This window comes from Notothenia rossii (genome assembly GCF_949606895.1).
Source record: "Notothenia rossii genome assembly, chromosome: 8".
Lineage (NCBI taxonomy): Eukaryota > Metazoa > Chordata > Actinopteri > Perciformes > Nototheniidae > Notothenia > Notothenia rossii.
The window spans coordinates 36,477,270-36,497,782 of NC_136906.1; the positions used below are offsets into that span (position 1 = coordinate 36,477,270).

General features: G+C 38.9%; 1 long non-coding RNA gene across 1 annotated transcript; it reads left to right on the top strand.

Moving 5' to 3' along the window:
* Positions 1-4,289: 4,289 nt before the first annotated feature.
* On the top strand, positions 4,290-5,855 carry LOC307017168. Its single transcript, XR_013802049.1, has 3 exons — positions 4,290-4,464; positions 5,088-5,150; positions 5,283-5,855. It is a non-coding gene; the product is annotated as an uncharacterized lncRNA (long non-coding RNA).
* Positions 5,856-20,513: the final 14,658 nt, after the last annotated feature.

The window sequence follows — 20,513 nt, forward strand, 5'->3', positions numbered from 1 at the left end:
AGAAAAAGATAGAGACAATAACTATAAGAAAGGTAGGTAGATAGACAGAGAGATAGGTTGAGTTTGGCTCTTAAAAGTGCAGTGGGTTTTATGATGGTGTAGATCAGTGTATGGGTTTGTGGTGTGGGTACAGTAGCTGCAGGAGAGAACAGAAAAAGTGAATTATGTAGTGAAACTAGCTTTTTTAAATGCACATTGTGACGGTTTAACTACTTTAGACAGACTGAGTTCATTTACGTGTTTCCTGTATCATACGCGTAACAAGCACATGGACGTGGACTATGCCCCTCCCCCATTAAAATGTCGGCCAGCGTTAGAACTGTCATGTGTAAAACAAAAGCGATTAAGATAACGTATAACTCACACTTTAACACCGACGTATGTAACCGTAATTAAGACAAATATTTTTCACACACCACTTATGAGCTGATATAAATGTAGCTAAACTAGTTTAAGCTTATGTTGAACGTGAGCTAGCTAGCTAGCCGCCCGCAAGAATAATTTCACATTAATGTTGCTTTGCTGATTATGGCGAAAGCATTTCTCAGACTTAGAACAGTTCAGTATGTATGAGGAACCATGCGAGTAAAGGCTTAAAAAAAAGCCCCAATTATTAAATCTAAGCAAAACATGTATCAAACTTTAGTGACCCAACTTACTTTGTCAGAGGATGGATCGCAATGCCGGTGGCAGCGTCTTTGGCCAATAGGTGGTGCTCTGAATGATGTAATTTCCTGTACCGATTATACAATAAAATATTAATACATTTCCTATATTTTGACACGATAACTCTTTAATAACCTAAGTAGCCTACGGAAAAAAACAAAAAAGTATATATTGCCTTATAAAATGCAGAAAAGTTTAAACATCTAACATGATAATAATAAATAAAAAATAATGATATCTTAAACCAAAATAAATAAAATGGAAAATTAACCAACAACAACAATTTAACATAAATAAAACAAGGATTAAAACAAGGATAAGTTTGACTCAATGTTGTGTAAAGTACCCGTTATGGTTAAAAAACTTTTTTTATTTCTTTTTAAATAATACAGCTTCCAGCTTCCCGAGACACGAAGAGGAGACATGAACAATTCTTCCACTTGAAATGCGTTTAAACTGTGTCAGAGAGATGTTTAATCGGTTCATTTTAATTGGGGATTATGGGTAGTGTAGTGTCTTCGGCCATCCTAAACTCGATGATGCTCAAAATGTCCCTTGTAGGCCTACGTCTGTTTCCGGTTATTTTTATTTTGAAATTCAGTTCCTGAAGGACGGCAAAAAAGCCAGAGATTATAGAATTAAACAAATAAATAAAAACAAGGATAATTGTGTGTTATTGTTGACTAAATAACAGTGTGTTATTTTGAAAAGAATAACAAATTAGAAGGAAAAATGAGCCCCATTTATTTTCCTCACAGACAGCAACAAAAGTCCGAAATGATACAATTTTAAATAAAAGCAATAATCGTGGCTTGATATTGAGTAAGAACATGTTTTTATGAACCACACAGCTTCCGGTCCTCCTATAACACGTAATGCCGTGAAACTACCAACAGAAATACATTGCTTTTAAAATCGTGCTGTGCAACACGAAAAAAAAGGGGAAAGACTACCAATAGAAATACATTGCTTTTAAAATCGTGCTGTGCAACACGAAAAAAAAGGGGAAAGACTACCAATAGAAATACATTACTTTTAAAATCGTGCTGTGCAACACGAAAAAAAAGGGAAAATCGTGTTGGTGAACACAAATCAATAGATTAAAAATCATGTTGGTGAACACAAAATGCCGTGAGACTGGGTTGAGTATAACATGCTAGCAAGCACTAACAGCCAGACTCTGAATATCAAAACCTTGTTAGCAGTTAGTGCTACCACTATGCTAAATTGGTATTAGCATTGCAATTACAGTAAAACAAACAACCTATGTTGTCCTTTTAGACGTTGTTGGAGATTTGGAGGATGTTTAAAACCAACCTCGTCTCCGCGTGTCGTTTGATAAGCTGGGTAAATTCGTAAAAAGGAAGGGATTAAGAAACAACAGAATGCAAGTGAAACAATAATCTTGTTTTAATGAGTAACAATACAAATACAAAGGAATCACGAAGCACTCTGCAGAGTACTCCGGGCTCAGGTTCTACCACGTGTGAGACAGGTCTCAGGAACGGCCAGTCAAAAACAAGAGCCCGAACCAAAGGAAAACACAGGCTTTCATACTAAAACACAGGAGGAGGTGTGTGCGTGCTTTCCCCCAGAGGTCATCTTATTGGAGAGACCAACACATGGCCTGTCGCACCCAATCAGTGCGACACAGCAGAAGAAACCCGGAAACAAAAAGTCTCTTTCAGTTTGACGAAGACCAGACACCTTTTGGTGTCTGGTACAAACCTGCTCTAAACAACAAGTTTCCTTATCTTATTTCACATCTTGCAGCCAGCACACACACATCCCCTTTATGGCCCTTTGTCCCTGAGTCCATCTTCCCCCCTCAGGTTACCACACACAAGTTAAAAGTATGTTTTAAGATATAGTTGTTATAGTTGGCTAAATATACATAATACATGTAAATCACTTTCATATCAATAATAACGAGGAACACATTACCTATGCTCTTAAGCAGTATTAGAGATGCTTTTCAAATAGTCAAACTTCACACAGGCCTAATATAGAGAACACACTCATTTGTCCTACAGCCCTTCCATTTGTTTGAGCTATTGTTCACATCTTTACTTCAAATAAAAGGTTTCACATTGTATATTTCCAGCTTCCTTTACACATACTGTTATATTATTAATACAAAGTAATTAACCACACACCTCTATTTAAAAACAAGTAGATTTCCCTGATAATTGACATGCTGAAAATCTCAAGAAGAATGTTCCCTCCCCCAGCTCTCTCGTCCCTATCATAAAAGCTGCTTCCATTTCCTATAGAGTAATAAAACATGTTTAAGCTAATTTCTCCACAATGTTTGTAGCCATTTAGTACCCGCACATGAAAGAATAAAAACAGAGGTATAGTTGAACAGTAATCATGCAGCACATATATTTACTGCAATGAAAACACATACATTTGCCCTAAGCATGTGTAACGCACCCTCTTCTTTTATGAGGGAAACATTCCAGAGTTTTGGAGCTATCCCCAAATTAGGATGTCCCCTGCTTGCATCCCTCTCTAAACACAAAGACTTCACCTCAATATATTGGGGAGGGAAAATATACTTTGTCCCTTCAAATTTAACACACATGAATATTTTTAAGGTGACATTCAAATTAATATACCAGATTTAACTTTCCTGCCATAACACGTTATTTTAATACTTCAAATAATTCAACTTAATCCTTCAACGTCTACTAATATCCATCATATTGAAAGAATAGGCCTTCACCAAAGCATGTTGACAAAGCTAGTAACTACAGCAAAATACCTTTACAAACCAAGTCAATTAACTTAAATATGTATTGTGATAATGTCCCACACAGCTAGTTGGTTACAACAATCTACAGTGATGTCACAGGGATTTCAGGCAGCAGGTAGTTGAAGGTTAAGTACCTAAATTCACTTGTTAATCCATTTTCTATGGCTACAACTGCCTCGTGGAACAACAAAGTTTTCCTTTCTGTTTGTTTAATATAGGAATGCATCTTTGTCTATCACACTTTGCTTCTGTAGATCTCCCGTCTGACTTTATTGTGAGCTTGTGTTTTCAAAAAGTAATTTGAGCATGTTTTATGAGACTGAACAGTCACATAGGGTATTGGACTCTCTTAAAACCCAGGTAGGTGCAGAATAGGTTTCTCAAAAATAAAGCAACCAGGAAGGCAGTACTATGCATGACTACAAATGATAGTAAACTATATGTACACGTTGATTAATACCTACGTTGATTAATACCTACTTAACTTGTACTTGGGACAGGACTGCAAAGTACAGATGGGATATTCCTGATCATAATCAAATTTATATAAATATGCACCAACATTAGTTATCAATGTTCTCTGTTCTCAATTTAAAAGAATAAACTGACAATAAAGAAGTTTTATAACATATTTTGCTTGTGTCTTTGGAAGGCTTTCAGTGTTTGTTTTATTATTTATCAACTAGTTACATTGTCATTTTGTAAATAAAGAAAATAACATCCAAAGAATTAAACAATTATAATTGCAATGTAAATAGTTTGCACCCCATTTTTTTAAACTTTTAAATTCATCTTTATGGTGTGGTGTTACCAATTCTTAAAATAATACAAGGATTGGATGTTCATCAAAGGATTTTCAGGGCAATCCATTTGCAGCCAATCAGAGACGAGACTTCTGCTGCACGCACCCATCATGCGCTGAGGCAGACAGAGCGCATGCGCAAAGGCACTGACACTACAGAGACCACGCAGTTAGCACGCAGGAGGTGAAGAGCACGGCACGTGGCGCGCCCAGAGGAGAGGAATCAGCACTTTCAGAGGTAACGGTAAAAACTATTTATCAACGGATTCAAAACACTCAAGACTTAAAACATTGCAAACCTCAAACTCCTAGCTATGGTATACTTGTTGTTTAACGACCGAAAACAAAGTAATGTTAGCTAACGTTACCATAGCTAGGTAGCAGCTAGCTAGCTACGGTAGCAGCTAGCTACCATGCTTTGAAAGTGAGCTGTTCTATGCCATCATTACGTGCAGGGTGTTATTTTTTAATGACGCGCAAGATGCATGCTCGAGTGGCTGAGCGTGATGTGCAGTGAATGTTTCAGAGTTACTTTTTCGCAATATTATTTAATAAATAGTTTAGCTAGCTAACTAGCATACATTGTCACTAACTCCTAATGTTAGCTCAATCCTTAGTTTAATAATCGATTTTTTTGTGGGCATAATGTTACACACAATGCACATTATCCATATATTTTAGATCCTATGTTAAGGCTATAAACAGAGGTGGGAGAAGTTCTCAGATCTTGTACTTGAATAAGAGTAGAAGTACTCAGGTCTTATACTTGAAGTGGTATTACTGTACTTAAAGCTGCTGCTGTGTTATTTAAGTTATTTTTGCTCAAGCATGTGCAAACTTGTGTCTCTTTTTTCCCCTCAGCTGTTAGCTGCAGTACCAGTAATTGCAACCTACCAAGAATAAACAGCAACCAAAGATCCTCAAGTAAGATTTCTTGCCATATTACAAGTTTTATCAATTCTCAATGTCCTATGTGGTATTGCTATGCAAACAGTGAGAGGATATGGAAATCATCAAGAGGTGGCTAAAATATGTTTTTCTGCTGACCCTGTCCAGAGCAGTACATTGCTTTGCTTCCAGGTGGTTGCTCCTGTCTGCATCTCCAAGCTCGGGGCATACCGGCCATCAGTGGCGGACTGGCCATCAGTGGAAGACTGGCCATCATTGGCGGACTGGCCATCGGAACGTTCGGGACTAATCCCGATGGGCTGGTCGGGCCACTCCGATCACTCGGCCCACTTGGGTGCCAGCAGGGGCGGACTGGCCATCTGTAGAATCACCGAACGGCCAGGTCGGTTCGCTGTTTTTAAACGGCATCATTGAAGTTGCGCTGACAGGTGACAGAGGTCCACCGTTTCCCAGTCCGCCCCTGCCGGCCATCATCTACTCTAGGTCAGGGGTTCCCAAAGTGGGGGTAGCGAGACCCCGACGGGGGATCACGAGATGATTTCAGAATCCTCTTGATGTGACCCCTGAGGTGTTTAAAAAAAAAAAGAAATATGTAAAATATATTTTTTTATTATTATTATTTGTATTATTATTAATAATAATAACGTGTGCATATACATTTTGTATTATGTAAGTCTGTTTAATAGGTAAGCGGGACAAATAAAGGAATTTTGATTCTGACAGATTTACGACAGTATCATTTGCAGCTCAAAGGTCACTTTACAGCACCACAGTAAATATCAGAGACGTAAAACACACATCAACTATACTAGTATATTTCTTCTGAACAGCTCTTTAATACATTTTTCAAAATGAAACGTTGGTTAATACCAACTAGTGAGAAGGCAGACAGGCCAACGGAGAAGGCAGCGGAGGAGAGCGGAGAGCCGTCCACTTCTTGCGCGGGAAGAGGAGGAGGAGGAGGAGACGACAACCGTAAGGCGGTCTATAAGCAGTCAGACCAGCCTTCATCCAAGTGTTGCAAGTATCGAGAGGAATACATCCAGTACGGATTCACATGCCTCATTATCAATGAAGCACAACATCCCCAATGTGTAGTGTGCACTGAGGTTCTTGCACATGAGAGCTTAAAGCCCGTAAAAATGCTCAGACATTTAAACACGAATAACCCCTCTCTTGCTACTAAACCAGCAGACTTTTTCCGCCGAAAGCAGAGAGAATTGCAAGGCCAAAGGAAAGTTATAACTAACCAAGCAACAATCCCTACCAAGGCTTAAAAGGCATCATATGAGGTGGCATATTTAATTGCAGAGGCAAAAAAGCCACAAACAATCGGGGACACCCTAATTAAACCTGCTGCTATCGCTATGAGTAGAGTATGAGTGGGGACTCGTCCGTCCGGTCCTTCCGTTCTTTTCATCGTGTCGGGTAAGCATGGCTATTTCCTCCGACAGTTTTCTGTTTGGAATTTACAATGGAGAGTAAATTCAGTGTTTCCCCTAGGATGGAGTCATAGCAGCGGTGCTAAGGCACGTGGGCCCAGCATAATGTAAGTGCGGAGCGCGTGGAATGTTTTTGTGTGTGCGCATGCGAAGTGCGCCCTGCCAATTTGTTTCTATGTATCAGCACAAGAAAGGCTCTTGAAGCCTAGTACCAGGGCCGGTTCTAGACAATTTGCTGCCCTAGGTGAGATTTTAGGCGACATTTTATATTTAAAGAATAAATGAAAAATCTCTACAAAAGACAAATACACTGCAAAAACAGAAACTTATTGACATAGGTAATAGACGTCAAAATGGCTTCAAATGTATTCAGTATTGTATGAACATGTTTGAAGTGGGGGGTGGACGTCACATCCTCTAGGAGGGTCCGGGGGTATGCCCCCCCGGGAAGATTTCTTTTGAACATTTTACAGTAAAATGCTTCAATCTGGTGCACTTTGAGCACAGAATTACTAGAGACCGGTTTACATTTTAATAATCAAATAAGTATGTGAACATAACCAATAACCTTCCATAGCCAATAACAAATAAATGTAGCTTATTTTATTTTTGTTGTTCATTCATATCTTATTTTACCTAGTTAACATTTATTTATGCATATTTTTGTATATCTCCAACTTTAAACGATATTTTTGGTAAGGATGCACCGAATATTCGGCCGCCGAAAATTATCGGCCGAAAATTGTTAAAAAGGCCCTTTCAGCCGAAAGAGTTTTAGCACCGAAAAAATATCACCGAATGTCAGGGAACAGGGTTACGTTGGTAAGCTAACGTGTTGTTGTGATGACGTAATCAAAACGCGGCGACAAGCACGGAGCGCGACCATACTCGCGGCTGGCTCACAGCCAACATGTCTGCCGCTAGAGATATTTAAAAATATCAGAGAAAGAGACGCGGATTGCGATTTGTAAAACGTGTTCAGCTGACATTTCTCAAAGGGGTGTAACTGCAAAGACTTTCACCACTTCGGGATTACTCCACCACTTGAAATCAAAACACCCGGACAAATATGCGGAGTAAGATCAAATCACAAGCACTGAGAGCGAGTTACTGTTCAGCGCTGCCTCTCATGTGCTTGATGAGAAGAGGAACAGACTTATGGCTGATAAAGCAGAGAAGCTACTGTTCATTAAAAAGAACCTCCCACTTTTCCTTAATAAGTAGACAAGAATGGCTTATCATAAGCTCATCTAGTTCTACATGTCTACTTTATACCCACTTTCCTGAACAATTTTCATTGTGAGTTATAATTCACCATCTCAGGTTATCATTAGGGGGAAATGACAGCAGCACAGTGTTCAATATATTGTACTTTCGGTATCTAAATGATACAATGTTGTTTACATTGCTCATGAGGACAGACCACCTTATTTACAGATTCTTGAAATTGTAATTTGTAATTGATTGTGGATTTTGTATCCAGTTTTCACTTTATGTATCTTTATACAATGTTTACTACTTTGCTTATGAGGACAGACAGCCTTATTTACAGATTCTTGAAATTCAATTGTAATTGAATTTGTAAATAGTTACATTCATGTGGATTTATCCAGTTTGCACATTTGTATGCATGCACTTATAGGTGCATTTGTTGTTGTTGAAGGCCTGGCTGTTACAGTCTTTATTTACACTATTTTGTTGTAGGCCTACTGGCCTAGATTTTTATGCAGTTTTAAAGCACTTTGACTTTGTTCTGAATGCACTTTGTTGTAGTTATCCTACAGAGAAAAGAAAATGCACTTGACTTGGAATTATTGCATTCAAAAGTGCTGAATAAATGTTTTATGGACCCATAATAGTGATTATTATTTAAGTTAAGTTTTGCCATAATCATGTCTTTTTCCATAATCAGGTAGCTGAACAAAATTGGTAAAAAATGTATACATTATATATATATATATATATATATTTATTTTAATCATTTTCGGCCTTTCGTCATTCGGTTTTCGGCCAACTGTTTCCTATTTTCGGTATCGGTTTCGGCCAAGAATTTCCCATTCGGTGCACCCCTAATTTTTGGTTTACTGTCCTATTGTATACATTGGAATGATTTCAAACCTGTTTTTATTTATCCTAATAATTATAAAGGAGTGCCTTGGAAATATGTGTTTACATAATTTGTGGTCAAAACGTTTGAGACCCACTGAGATAACTTAGACTAAAATTAACTATCTAAATACTCAGAGTCCTTTACCTCACTGAGTCTCTCAGTCTAACAGGATTGCTCTCCTCCACCCTGGTTGTAGAATAATCTACTTCTTATATCCGTTAGCGCAGCTAGCACCAGATTCTAATAACAACAGCGCCGGTACCGGTCCGCCCTCTCCCTTGCTCGCTCTCTCGCTACCACGCTCGCCCTTTGGCTGTGAGCTGCGGGCGCCTGATAAGCAAACATCCCCCACTTTCACCACTTACAGCGCCCACCGTACAGGGAAAATTAAACGTGTATCCGGGGCGAAAAGGGTGTTACATTTACTTAATTATGAATGTTGTTACATCAAGGCCGAAAATTTGGATGAGCGCCAACGGTCAAAAAACATTTTCCCTCCCAGAGCTACCAGCGCAGCGCCCCCCGGATCTGGCGCCCTAGGCGACCGCCTGTGTCACCTATGCCAGAAATTGGCCCTGCCTAGTACATACAGTGGCAATGTCTCAAGATTTAGCACAAATACACCTTTATTGAACATACAGTAACACACTCTGCGCATCAGGGAGGTAGAGCTCAGACACAAGGAGTTGGAGGTGGAAGCCATGCACCTAAGGGTAAAAGTTCTGGAGATACAGATGTCGCGATTCATTTCAGACAGTTTGAAACGCGAGGGCCGTGATTGGTACGTGATCTGCCCTCGCTCAAGGGAAAACCTCCAGCTTGACTTGAGAACGCCCCTGTGATAGATAAATGTAATTATAATGAAGCCAGCTGCAATGGATCATTGATCCACCAGGGGGTGCAGTGGGGTTCCACACTGGAGCTCATGTGAAATAAAGTCAGATACAGTACGCTGGATGTACAGCGGAACTTTGTTAAGATCCATATGTCACGGATATCATACTCTGTGCTAAATAAGAGACATGTAATCATTTACAAAACATCACCATGTTGTTATTTAACAAAATAATGTTGTTTAGTCGAAAAAAACGAACGGGAGGAAATGCAGCCCGGCTCTCGATTTTTAATCCTGATTTAATCATCATCTTCACCACGATCATTTATGTTTATGTTCGCCGAAATTGACATGAAATCACTGACACATATGAATATTAGGGGTGCACCGAATGGGAAATTCTTGGCCGAAACCGATACCGAAAATAGGAAACAGTTGGCCAAAAAACCGAATGCTGAAAGGCCGATAATTAATAGAAATATATATATATATATATATATAATGTATACATTTTTTACCAATGTTGTTCAGCTACCTGATTATGGAAAAAGACATGATTATGGCAAAACTTAACTTAAATAATAATCACTAGTATGGGTCCATAAAACATTTATTCAGCACTTTTGAATACATACAGTACATTAATTCCAAGTCAAGTCCATTTTCTTTTCTCTGTAGGATAACTACAACAAAGTGTATTCAGAACAAAGCCAAGGTGCTTTAAAACTGCATAAACATCTAGGCCAGTAGGCCTACAACAAAATAGTGTAAATAAAGACTGTAACAGCCAGGCCTTCAACAACAACAAATGCACCTATAAGTGCATGCATACAAATGGGCAAAATGGATAAATCCACATGAATGTAACTATTTACAAATGAAATTACAATTCAATGTCAAGAATCTGTAAATAAGGCTGTCTGTCCTCATAAGCAAAGTAGTAAACATTGTATAAAGATACATAAAGTGAAAACTGGATACAAAATCCACAAACAATTACAAATTAAATTACAATTTCAAGAATCTTCAAATAAGGTGGTCTGTCCTCATGAGCAATGTAAACAACATTGTATCATTTAGATACTGAAAGTACAATATATTGAACACTGTGCTGCTGTCATTTCCCTCTAATGATAACCTGAGATGGTGAATTATAACTCACAATGAAAATTGTTCAGGAAAGTGGGTATAGAGTAGACATGTAGAACTAGATGAGCTTATGATAAGCCAGCCTTGTCTACTTATGAAGGAAAAGTGGGAGGTTCTTTTTAATGAACAGTAGCTTCTCTGCTTTATCAGCCATAAATCTGTTACTCTTCTCATCAAGCACATGAGAGGCAGCGCTGAACAGTCTCTCGCTGTCAGTGCTTGTGATTTGATCTTACTCCGCATATTTGTCCGGGTGTTTTGATTTCAAGTGGTGGAGTAATCCCGAAGTGGTGAAAGTCTTTGCAGTTACACCCCTTCGAGAAATGTCAGCTGAACACGTTTTACAAATCGCAATCCGCTTCTCTTTCTCTGATATTTTTAAATATCTCCAAGCAGCAGACATGTTGGCTGTGAGCCAGCCGCGAGCATGGTCACGCGCCGTGCTTGTCGCCGCGTTTTGATTACGTCATCACAACAACACGTTAGCTTACCAACGTAACCCTGTTCTCTGGCATTCGGTGATATTTTTTCGGTGCTAAAACCCTTTCGGCCGAAAGAGCCTTTTTAACCATTTTCGGCCGATCATTTTCAGCGGCCGAATATTCGGTGCATCCCTAATGAATATACTGTATTCAACTTCATTAAAACGTTATTAACGTGCCTAAACTCAGTAATTCACTAAAAATATTTATATTTTAATGGAGCCTCGTCGGCATATCAGGATCCCAACGACGGGTGTTTTTCCCCATAAGGAACAAGTTGCTGCAAATGATCCCGCTTATTACATGGCCACATTCTCAACAAAGTAACGACATGACTCCCAATATTAATTTAAATGCTTTTATGGATTTAGAAAATGTTTTTATTGATTTAAAAAATAGTTGTATGTATTGATTTAAATTGACATGCATCCGCTAAGAAAAATAGTCCGTTGTTACCGTTTTTTAAACAGTCTGAATGAAACGGCAGCTCTCTCCCCCCTCCCCCCCTGATCTTTCTTCTCCAGCAGCTAAATTAACTGTATGTTACTCTGAGTGACCATAGACTGTATGTGACAAGCTTACAGTTAGTGACGTAACAACACCATAAAAGCTGGTGGGTTGAAAGCAATACGGGAGGTAAAAATAACTACAATAATTGTGATTTATTTATTGTGGCTTTTATGTTTTTAGGTATAAAATGTTATGTAATTTCATGCCTCTGTGCAAGGCTTAGTCTGTCTATCTTTATAGCCACATGGTGTAAAGTAACTAAGTTCATAAACTCAACAAGTAAAGTAGTATACTTGGGCACAATTTTGAGATACTTGTACTTTATTTAAGTATTTCAATGTTTTGCTACTTTGTTCTTCTACTCCACTACAGTTCAGAGGTACATGGTGTACTTCTACTCCCCTACATGTATTTAATACCTTTAGTTACTTTACAGATGTGGATGAATGATGTGAAATATAATCAAGTGTTAATTCCGACTTTAGTTCCACCTGGAGTAAATCCACAAGCTACTCTGCAGTATACAAAGTCATTCAAACTAGCTGCACCTTTACCAGCTTTGAGAACACTTTCATGATCAATCATTATAAAACATATCATATATATTATTCTGAAATGGACCCATCTGCACAATGACTACTTTTACTGTCGCTACTTTCACTATATTTTGATGAGAATACTTTTCTACTTTCACTTGAGGAACATTTTGAATGCAGGACTTTTACTGTAACAGAGTATTCCTACACTCTGGTACTTCTACTTTTACTCAAGTACAAGATCTGAGTACTTCTACTTTTACTCAAGAACAAGACCTGAGTACTTCTACTTTTAATCAAGAACAAGATCTGAGTACTTCTACTTTTATTCTACAAGATCTGTGTGCTTCTACTTTTACTCAAGTACAAGACCTGAGTGCTTCTACTTTTACTCAAGTACAAGATCTGAGTACTTCTACTTTTATTCTAGTACAAGATCTGAGTGCTTCTACTTTTACTCAATTACAATATATATATATATATATATATATATATATATATATACTTATACCACCTCTGTTTATAGCCTATGAAAAAAACTATTCAAAATAGAAGGCTAAAGCTAACGTTAGCAGATAGTGACAATGTATGCTAGCTAGCTAGCTCAACGATTCCTTAAATAATATTGCCACAGAAAAACTTTTCAGTTCACATCAAGCTCTGCCGCTCGGACAGGGAGCTCTGCTCTGAACACCTGAACGGCCCGTTCTAACAGCTGTTCACCAGTGGTCCAGTCTGTGCCACAGTGACTCCGGACGTGCAGTTAATATTAACGAACGCACCCGTAGGTAATGTAGCTGCTGAAGCTAGACCATCATCTCGGAGCAGCAGAGCCTTATTATACATCCATGAGCAGAGCCGACAGGCAGGAAGACTCGAGCACACAGCTCGCACTTCATTATAATATATAAAAAAAGAACACCATGCGTGTCATGATGGCAAATAACAGCTCACGGCCGCAGATTAATCCGGGTCCCAGACCCCCCCATACCCCAAAAATATTTTTATTGCAGATCTACATGAAATGAAATGAAATCACTGACAAATATGAATTTATTGTATTCAACTTCATTAAAACGTTATTAACGCGACTAAACTCAGTAATTCATTAAAAATATTTATATTTTAATGGAGCCTCGTCGGCAGATCAGGATTCCAAAGCGTAGCAACACAACTAATGGCCCATCAACCACAGCTCTCTCCCCCCCTCCCCCCTGATCTTTCTTCTCCAGCAGCTAAATTAACGGTAGGTTACTCTGAGTGACAAGCTTACAGTTAGACACAACACTTTCATTGCAAGTGACCCTCAGTTAGTTGACTTTTATGTTCAACTGCTAAATTCGTTACTGATAAAAAAGGGCTTCTACTGTACCTAATTACTTTAACACTAGAACCGCCAGAGGTTTTTGTATAGGCCTACCTAAAACCGTCAAATCCCGCTATTAGAATGCAATTTTTAACAACATAGGGTGCTACATAACACACTTTCAGGAAAAGTCACGGACTGGGAGACTTTAATATTTTATTGAAAAAAAGTTACATTGCACACACACAACACACATCACACATATTGACCCGTTTGTTGGTTCTAGTGTTAAATAAACTCACTAATTAATGAAACTAGTTCAATACGCATTATTCTTATTCTTATCATTCTTTATGAGCGCAGAAATAGTCTTAAAATCAGATCTGTTTTTTAAATGAAATCTGACGGCAGGCAGTTAGCTCTGATCACCTATGATAAATGCGCCACACCTAATCGCTGGCCATTCAGCCACAGAGCTCCCTCTATACACATCAAACTGTAGACGGTGTGAAAGCACCTATTGTTTTAAATAATGGTCGAAATGTGACCTGTGAGCCTTCTGAATTACCGTGGGACAGCACATTCTAAACTAAAATGTTCAATCAATAAAGACATCTTATCTTATCTTAATAATATCTTCATATTAATAATAATAATAAATCATACAGTATGTGTCCGAAAGGGAGCAGGAGGAAGCAAACACAAAAATATAAAACAAATATACTGCATATTAAAGCAAACGATTGTAAAGGTAAAAGTATGAGCATAACAAATAAAGAAGTGTAATGTAAACATTTACTTTATTATTATGATTATTTAATATATAAAGACTATATATTATTGAATTAGAAGAATATATAAACTTTAGTATAGTATCTAAAATATTGATGTGTTCAAATGCTCTTAGAAACACAACTGAAAGTCCATGAAACTTGTCTTTCTGTATTTGTGAATGAAGCGCCATCTCCTGGTTAAAACCTGAAATTGAAAATCTGGCAACGCCCTCTTGGAAAATAGTGGGAGGGCTTAACATTCCTCTATATTGGTCTTAGGCAGGTCGTAGGCAGGAAGCTGTAAGCTGGAGTCTGAAAAGTGTTACATCTGTAGAGCGGGGAGTCACTCTACCATCCAGTCCAACACCTACCCATAGATCACACACAAATCCCCATGACAGTTTTGATGTGAGTAGGTAGATAACATTAGTTCCACCTTTCAGGGAGTCAGAGGTGGATACGTACTTTAATGCTTCTGAACGCATCGCTATTATGCTGCAGTGGCCAAAGAGAGTGTGGCCTCTGTTGTTGCATTGCAAATTGGTGGGTAAAGCTCAGGAAGTCTGTAATGCCCTGACTATTGAGGAGAGCCTAGATTATGATGTTGTGAAAGCCACGGTCCTTCGAGCGTATGAATTGGTACCACAGGCATACAGACAAAAATTAGGAATGGTAAGAAAAATGTCAACCAGACCTATGGAGAGTTTGCGAGAGGAAAAGGTGGCCTTTTTGATAGGTGGTGTCAAGCCAGCAAAATCACATCCATAGAGGACATGCGTGAGCTCATTCTTTTGGAAGAATTTAAAAATCAGCTGTCAGATCAAATTGTCACCTATCTGAATGAGCAGAAAGTTGCATCGCTTGCTGCTGCCCCGGTACTGGCAGATACATTTGTAATAACTCATAGAAATGTTTGTTATCTTCCAGTTCACCGTGATCCTGGGGCAAGTGACGGAAGGGTAAAATCTCCTCCCCGTGGTAACGCCAAAACAGCTGAGAACAGGGAGTGCTATTACTGCCGTGAGCAAGGACACCTCATCGTCACCTGTCCTAGTCTAAAAAGGAAGGAGCAAAAGACGGGTAGAGAAACATCATCCCCTATAGATGTTATCCAAACCAAGCTGCGCTCCTTAAGAAACATTGCAACGAAGGTGGAGGATAGCGCAATTGATGAGGCGTTCAGGCCACCATGCCTTCAGCGTCCGTCACAGTCCTTCGGAGTCCTTCACAGTCCTTCAGATTCCTTCAGAGTCCTTCAGTGTCCGTTAGGGTCCTTCGAGTCCGTTGGAGTCCGTTAGAGTCCGTTGGAGTCTGTTGGAGTCCTTTAGAGTCTTTATGAGTCCGTTAGTCCTCAAAGAGTCCGTCTTTAGAATATATATATATATATTTTTTTTTAAACCATATATCTGAGTCAAACATTTCTTTAGGGGGAAATGTTTGATTTTTAGTTGGGGGGGTGTTATGACCCTGGGTCGTTAGTTCATTTTTGTGTGCATTTTTCCCTCCTCCTGTGTCTGTGAGTGTGTGTGTGTGTGTGTGTGTGTGTGTGTGTGTGTGTGTGTGAGCAAGCAGGTGGTGCCCGTTAGCTGATTAGCTACCTCCTGCATGCTGATTGTTCCACCTGAGGAGACGGGAGCATATTAAGCTACAGCCGTGCAGTTCCTCTGCCGCTCTCTCTGACTTGACTTCTCCTACTCCCAACCCACATTTGCGTTACGATATCTGTCCTGTTGTGCTAATACTTATTTATACCGTATACCGGTCCTTCTCTTGTGTCGTGAGACTGTTGAAAGAAAAGCTACTGAACCTGTCTTTGTAGACACCCTTTACTTTTTTCTTAGGAGTGCAAAACCCTTTTCTTTTGAATATTCGTTTTCTCCTGTTTTTACAGTAGAGTAGGTAAGAAGCCTGTATGTTTATTTTCTCTTTCTTTAGGTAAGATTTTTGTGTTTAAAGGTTTGTTTTGTTTTATGGTTTTGTTACTCCTGTTTGTAATAATTTTTGGCATTCTCTGACTCGGTGTCTGTGTTTTTGGGAGAGGGAAGAGTGGGGAGAGTGCACATTTTGTGCTGCGCCTAGGTGCCCCTAGACCTGGGCGTAACATAAATTGGGTCAAGCGAGTAAAATGCTTGACCCAGAGCTTAAAACTGTTCTTGAGACGGCGATAAAAATGGTCAACTACATCAAATCCCGTCCACTCAATACCAGGCTGTTCGCCAATCTCTGCAACAAACTGGGATCGGAGCATCAGGGCCTGCTGTTCCACACAGAAGTCAGGTGGCTTTCAATGGGAAATGTTCTCAGCCGCCTGTATGAACTGCGGGGCGAGGTGCGCTTATTTCTCACGGAGCATGGGTCCCAGCTCGCTGACCACCTGACAGACCCTGACTGGTTAACAAGGCTGGCATATTTGACAGACTGAACGGACTTAACCTCTCATTGCAAGGTGAAAACACAAGCCTTGAATCCTTGAATGATCAAATCTGCACATTCAAGAGGAAATTGTATCGCTGGACTGCGCGAGTTGAAATGGGCAGGATTGACATGTTTCCTGAGCTGGAGGAATTCATAGAGGAAAATAATCTTAGTGTTAACTCTGTGAAGAAGTCTATCACTACCCACCTGCCAGCCCTCCTGGAATACTTTAACAAGTATTTCCCAGAGGAAGCAGCTCCGGAAAAATATGACTGGATAAGATCACCATTTACCTTAACGACCGCAAGTCATCTGTCATCCGACATGGAGGTTGCACTGACTGAACTGTCAAGTGACCGCACATTAAAGACAGCTTTTAATGCGAAGACGCTTTCTGAGTTCTGGATTTCAGTTGAGAGGGAATACCCACAGCTTGAACGTTCTGACGCCGTTTGGCTCCACATACCTGTGCGAAAATACTTTCTCGGCACTGACATACATAAAAAACAAATACAGATCTCTTCTAAAGGTGGAGGATGATCTCCGAGTGGCCGTCTCTAAAATTAAGCCCAGGATGGATTTGCTGTGCTCCATTCATATTGCCCACCCGTCTCATTAGGTGAGATTAACGCTGAAACATAGCGTATTCCCCAAATGTAAATATGCACCGCAACAATGTTCATATATTTATTAGTTATTATTACCTTTCATGTCTTTAAAGTTTGCACAGCAACAATGTTCATATGTTTATTACAACCCACTCTCTTCAGTCTGCGTACAAATGACACGACTTTACACATTGCAAAAATGCGTGCAATAGATACGCTAAAGTCCAATTTTGCGTGCCTATCATACGCCAACTATTCCCATTGAATTCTGAGTCCGAGTTTTGCGTGCATATGAGACGAATGGATACGGTCGTGTCTGAGAAGACCGGAAGCTGTGTGGTCCATAAAAACATGTTATTACTCAATATCAAGCCACGATTATTGATTTTATTTGTAATCGTATAATGTCGGACTTTTTTTGCTATCCGTGAGGAAAATAAATGGGGCTCAGAGCCTCAAAATACTGAAATCTGTATTGTTTTTAATCTTTTTTTCCTTCGAATTTGTTATCCTTTTCTAAATAACACACTGTTATTTACTCAACAATAACACAGTATTATCCTTATTTTTATTTATTCGTTTAATTCTATAATATTGGGCTTTTTAGCCGTCCGTCAGGAACTGATTTTCAAAATAAAGTCACCGGAAACAGACGTAGGCCCGGTTCAAGCTCGATGATTTGGATGTTGTAGCCGCAATGCACGCTGGGATATGGTGTTTCCCACATAGCACGTTTCGTTAAAGGTCCACTGGACGCAGCGCAGTCCAATTCGAGAAGGCGATTCGCCATTAAAAGAAGAAGACGACGACATTGAACCCTCCTTGACACGGAGTTCCTCGAGGTAAACCCGTTTTCTGTAATGTAATAAAGACATTTACAGTGTTTTTTAAAATGATTTCAGCTTTTGCATCACTTTACACAGCACCATGTGTCGACATACAAGCTTACGCGTGCAAATTATTTGCTAGTTAAACCGTGAACTGCTCAGTTAGCATCATTGAGTTAGCCTTAGCTAACGTCTGTCGTTTTACGGAGCTGTTGCAGTTTAAAATCAATCGATAGTAACATAGTTGATCATGTTATGACATGGTTCTTCAGTTTTATTTTACTTAGCCTGTGACAGCACCACACACGAACAGACTGTGTTAGTGTTATTAAGTAATGGTAGCCGACTGAACCTGCTTTAAACGCATTTGTCCAGCTGATTTAATCCCAAATGAGTCGCGATTTACTTCTTATAAATCATGTTTGGGGAAAAGGCATGTTAATGCATACATCTGTAAGTCTTATATGTCACTTGGTATCCCTGTTTAAGGTGATTATCGTACATAATACTTTACTGAATCCAGATCAGTATTTCGGGTTTTTAAGCTTATATTCACTCTTCGAGCCAATCTGAGGTCTGCTCAGATATTTGTCCCATTGATATTTAAACAGACATTACTAGCCGATACACGATCCGGTCCACATAAACTGTGAGTTTAGGAGTAGGCCGATATGGATATGTAATTTATAATTTAAATCATATGTACATGTCGTGCTTTTAACCCAAACGAATAGTGTATAGATTGGGAAATTATTTCGTTGCAGCCCAGTGTTATTGGACATTACAAATTAATTAAACATATGTAGCAGGAATATAAAATACAAAATACAATACAAATAATTAGCATAAACATCAAATATATTCATATCAACAGTAGCTCGAAAGAGTATCTGAATAATAGAAATATAAAAAAATGTGTATTACTCTATAATAAAAATCGAAAAGAAAATTATGAATAAAACTGAATATATGAATATTTACTTCAGGAACATAGGAGCAATTTAATATTAAGTACTAGTTTGACTACAGTAGAGTCTCCATCTCAAAAAACATGCATTATATCACACAATAACAGATACATTTTATGAACAAACATGATTTGAGGTTTATGATGATAGCTAATAGAAAACATGTTATCATGCCAAAAAAACATTACACAATACGTACTGACTATTACCAGAAATGGAAAGTTATTTATGATATTACACTGGAATTTGTGAATTTTAAAGTGCTACTAATTGAACTTTGATATCACACTTAACATTATTTTGAAGTTGAATTCAATCAACATCATTTGGATTATATCATTTGACTTTAGTAATCATACATGGTTATATGGAAGAATTTTAGTTTTGTGTCATGCCAATAACTATATGTGATACATGTGATGTTTTTGTTTTGTTCATAATGTAGCAACGATGCCAGGTGGATCCACAAAAAGACAGTGCCCCCATTGTTTGGAAAAATCAAACTGCGCAAATCGTAGATGCACAAAGTTAAATATAACTACATATAACTATTAGGGCCGGGACTCGATTAAAAAAAATAATCTAATTAATTAGAGGTTTTGTAATTAATTAATCGAAATTAATCGCATTTTTAATCGCATATAAATATTTGACCTGAGAACAGTGAGAAGATGTCAATAAAGTGTGCCATCACACAGAGGTAATTTGAATTGCTTACCGAGGTCCAATGATCCCCATTCAGGGCAACACATTCGGCTTTCTCCAATAAATTCTCTTTATCTTCCTTTTCATTGTCATAAAGCTGCTGGATTCTTTTTGTCACTGTATTTCTGCATGGCAGCTCATATGTTGTGTCAGACGATGCAATCTGTAGTACCTTTTGCAGCCCCTTCTCTTCTACCACTCCAAGTGGTCTACAGTCGAGTGCAATCCAGTGAGCTGGTTATTTTTTCAGATGTGGACTTAGTTATCCTGGCCCTGAAACCAGTCATCTGGTTGAGTGTGGGTTGGGTGTGGGTCCTACTTGTCAACCCTCCCGATTTTCGCGGGAGACTCCCGATTTCACTGCCCTCTCCCGGTTTCCTCCCGGGATCATATTTCTCCCGCATTTCTCCCGATTTCTGACAAAATCCGATTTACACACGACTATTTCTACTCGGACTTTAATACAGCTACACCATTGTTTGGTTTCCATGGTAACACGTCTCTTTAGCAGCGCGCACAACTCAAAGTTGCAAGTTTGCATAATTTGCATACAACCGTGCTCTTATCGACGCTTCCATCCGTCCGTTTTTAAAACAAAATTTCCCATCCACGGGGCCAACCAAAGCGGTCTCATCAGCTTCTTCGTTCATGTTTGATTATTGTTCACTTTAGTTTGTTGTTGTCTGAAGTCATGAACGTTAGTTGGTGCTCC